This window comes from Narcine bancroftii, chromosome 3 (assembly GCF_036971445.1).
Source record: "Narcine bancroftii isolate sNarBan1 chromosome 3, sNarBan1.hap1, whole genome shotgun sequence".
NCBI classification, from domain to species: domain Eukaryota; kingdom Metazoa; phylum Chordata; class Chondrichthyes; order Torpediniformes; family Narcinidae; genus Narcine; species Narcine bancroftii.
In genome coordinates, this window is record NC_091471.1 from 336,403,268 (window position 1) to 336,407,613 (window position 4,346).

A 4,346-nucleotide genomic window follows, 5' to 3' on the forward strand; every position below is an offset into this window, starting at 1 on the left:
TGTGGCTTGAAAGAATGCCAAAACAAAAAAAAAATCAATCATTGCTGTGAAAAGGAATTGGATAAATACTTGAACTGGAAAGCATTTAATGCACATGAGGAAAAGCAGGGGAGTGGGACACATTAACACTGGCGTCACTAGTGGGGTGCAGACCACACCGGGTGAGACCATCAGAGGGGGTGACACCAAAATGACTGTTTATAAAATTTTTGTGCAGTGTTTCAGCAGAAATTTATTATTTTTTTATAAAAATATCCCTGTCGTTAGTTATACAGCAAAAACATTTTTGTAAGCCCAGGTTACGCAAATCAATATACCTACAATACTGATTTACTTTTTGAACTTCTAATGTGCTCCGGCCAGAGCTGTCATTAGGACCCAAATACAATGACACTTTGGATCACGCGGTTTCGTCTGCACGCGCGACAAGCATGCGCTGTTGTTTTCATTGCTGCTGGTGTTTTTATAGTCATTGATTGTGCTAAATTTTCTGGTGTTTTAACTACAAATATTATGGTCATTGTGAACCTAGCACAATAACTTTTTTTGAAAATGAAGTCGTAATTAAAGGAAAAGAAAGAGAAAAATTTTTAAAAGTGGCTTCTGCTCCGTTACTAATAATGCTGTAATTCAACGTAGAAAAATTTTACAAAACAGGCAACAGTGTTTCTTTTACATCCTGCAACCTCAGGGTCTGTGCACAAGATGGGGGTACCCCCGCCCCCTTGCCATTGAGAAGGTGGGGCATAAGGAGGGGGGTCAGCAAAGGGGCTCAGCAGCTGAAGGACTCACACAGGCTGCGGGTTGCATGTAACTAGTGGTCGAAGAACTTACGCGGGGTGATAGAGACTGGCTTAGTAGGTAATGGAAATGGCATTCAAGAGGTTGCTGAGAGCAGAAAGGGCTTCTGAAGGACCTCTGGCATCGAAGTCTTCCTGATCATTTTGGAGGTTTGGACCTGGAGCTTGAGTTGCAGATGATTTGAACTGTAGTCTGTGCAACTGCAGAAGCTGTGGGAGCTCTGGAGGCAAATTCACAGACGTTCAATGTCTCTAGACGTTCAATGTCTCTGAAGGGACTCTCTTTTTCCTTTTGTTAGGTGCACAGATCAATGCTCACGACGACTCTTTGTTTGCCTTATGACAGACAAAAAAGTTAAACAACAATAGAACAACAATAGGAGACACAGTCATTTTAAGGGCCTCAGTTACCATAAGATTCTATGCAGACCAAATCCATCAAAATATCTTGGGGTTAAGACATGAGGTTCTTGAACCAGAGGCATACTGACTGCATTAATGGTATCTTCTTGCGTTCGTCGATCATTAATCCAGCTGAGATCAGTGAGGCAAATAGATTAAGTTCCACAAGAGGCAGTCCTTTGCCTTTGTCCTGGAATAAAGTGGGATCTATGGCAATGGGTTTTAAACTGGTTTATCTAAAGGGAATAGTTTTTTAAAAAAATAATGGCTGGTGCTTCTTGCTCTGCAAATGGTTAACACAGTTCTTAGTTCTGAAAAACAACCCTTGGTGATCGTTATTTCGCAAACTATTTCGCTCATCTTCACAGTTGTCATTTAGTCTCGATTCCTAGTCGACTGGCCAATCCAACGATTTCAGCTGAAAATGAGGCAAAGAGCAGGATTTGAATGCGGTGCAATCACCTGTTCCCCACTCACATTAAGCACGTTGCTCAGACTGATCATTTTAAAATGTTCACCCATGAAATTGAATCTATTCATACTCTTTCCCATCAGTTACTTTTCCAAACCCACTGCTAATAATGATAATGAGTTTATCCCGACCTGAAGCTGGTCATCGCCAGCCCATGGTCCTGCTATGGTGCCTTCAGCTGCCGATCTCGAGCTGTAGCCCAACTTAGCAGCCTCATTTAGTTGCCTGTGCTTCATACAGCAACTCGGCGGGACTGACAGAAGCCTCCCCAACTGCGGCACGCCCACAACTCGGTCCAGACTGACCTGGTCTGCTGCTACGAATTTCCTTCCCTTCGGCCTTTGGAGGTATAGAGTGGCCTGGTAGATGAAGCAGGGAAAACTGCAGAGAAGAATGTTCAATCTATCCCTGCATTTCTTATGGGAATAAGAAATGTTCACTTTGAAGGTGGAAGAATAACGGTGTGGTGTGAGATGACCGACATTAGGGCAGAATCAGAGAACTACTGCATGCCTCTGAACTGTGCGAGGCTGACAAAGGAATAAAGCATTTTAAGACAGGCATGTGCGTCCCTTTGAACGGAACTCCCAGCTGGAATATCCTGACTGAAGGTTCTCTTGACTTCTCCCTCTTCTCCATCACAAATGTAGAATGGTCTCTTGTCATCTTTCCCTCTTTCAACCTATCAGGATGGAAGCTTGGTTCTTTCATACTGCTGTCATGCACGTGTCACTGGTTGTTAATTAAAGCGTGTGTTGAAAGGTTGTCTATCCATTGGGCCAGTGAGTCCTTTTTGGAGCACCAAGAAAAAGAATACCGAAAATTATGAATGTTTGATTTATATCTGTTTATGTGCTCACTTCGGCAACACATACTAAAATTGGAACAATACAGAGAAGATTAGTATGGTCCTGGTGCAAGGATGGCTCGCAAATTCGTGAAGTTTTCCATATTTAAAAAAATATACAAAATAAAAATATATCTGTTTACTATAATGCCATGGACTATTTGAGGTACATCTTTTATTCATTTACAAAGCTATTTTTCACTCTTATTAATGGTTTGCCACTCTCTGATACAAAGGCGTTCATTGTATCAAAATGCCCAGCTTACCGTTTGCCTAAAATTTCCAATTTACAAAATTACCTTCAACAAACTGTTTTCCAGGAAGACATCACATGTATAAATCAAAGAATAGCACATTTGTTTAAGTGAGATGAGTACGATAAATAAATATTAATCCGCTTGAGCCAATAAACCTAGGTCTCAGGAAATTGCAAGTTGTGTCTTGTGCAATCTGAAGTTGAAATAAAATTGTTTGCACCTTTTGATATTTGTTAAGAAAGAAAGACGTGTATTAATGCAAGATTTTCTTTCTAATAGCCTGTAAAATATGTAACAGCCAGTACAATACTTCAGAACATTGTCACTTTTTTGTGACACAGCCCGTGCTGGGGCTTGTAAACATTCTGCCATCTTCGGTATCCAGCACAGAGAGATAGTGGGGTTTGGCATGCCGTCTGAACATTAGCATTAATTAATTAATTAACAGATATTAATGTATCATACTCTTTTCCTCACTGGAGTTTCAGCCTGGAGTCTCTGAAGGGAGATTTAAAAGTTTGCACAAAGGAGAAGTTGCCAAATCTAAGTCACGTCCACCGCAACCAACCTGAATATTGGTCAGCTTAAAATGTCATTGATAGAAGAACACTCATCTACACTTGGGCCCACTGCAAATAAATGTTGAAATATGTCCTCAACGGCTTAATATAGCTGGAGGATATTTATGATAAATTAAGCTGCATTCTTAAGTTACCTCATACAGACTCTGTTACCATGGTGTTACAGCATTTTTCTTTTGCATTCTTCATCATTCACGTCCATGCTGAGATTCATGAAGCACTGATTTTGTGTATATTAAAAATCAAAAATAGCGCCCTGATCTGTGACTTTGGCTTTATGAGCTAGCTTTCCTTCCAAATAAATTCCTGATTACGGACATAATTCCCAAAGTTTACAATCCCTGGGATTTCACCCTCATTAGCTATACACGTGATGGTAGTCCCATTGGTAAGAGGTGCCATTTTCGCATCATGGAATTGCCAGGAATGTAGAATTACTATGTATGTTATGTACGACTGGATGTTAATATCCCTGATTCCACTCCTGAGACTTGCTGCCTAGAATCTGTGGGGTGGCTGACTGAGCAGTGGCATCTCCTGGGTTATCAAGTGGGTTCCCTCCTTCCTCAGTGTTTCGCTGATAAGACCCATGACACCTCTGGAGGGTTCAGCAATGAATCCCGGCGTCCCGGCCTCACCCCCTAGATGCCATTCACTCACCTGTGTGCCCAGGTGGAATCTTTTCTCCTTACCCAGAGCCACTGACTATCATTTTCCTCAGCTCTGGAGAGATCTTTGACTGCTTGTCAGTGTATCTTTCCTCGCACTCCCAACTCCCGGAGTAGTCTTTTTTTTTAATTTTTATTTTTCACACTATGAACCATATTAACCAAAATACACACAAACATTTCCCTCTTGAATATAGATAGTGTCATTTCTCCCCTTTTTCCCCCTCCCTTCCCTCCCCCCCTTCCCACTCCCTTCCAAACCCATTAAACATTCAACATATACAATACAATAAACCCATTAAACAATGTCATCACACAA

At 41.3% G+C, this 4,346-nt stretch overlaps 1 non-coding gene across 1 annotated transcript; it reads left to right on the forward strand.

The window, feature by feature from the left end:
• The first annotated feature begins 2,528 nt into the window (after positions 1–2,528).
• LOC138759697 (U6 spliceosomal RNA) lies at positions 2,529–2,631 on the forward strand. The gene has a single exon (XR_011355039.1). It is a non-coding gene; the product is annotated as a U6 spliceosomal RNA (small nuclear RNA).
• Positions 2,632–4,346: the final 1,715 nt, after the last annotated feature.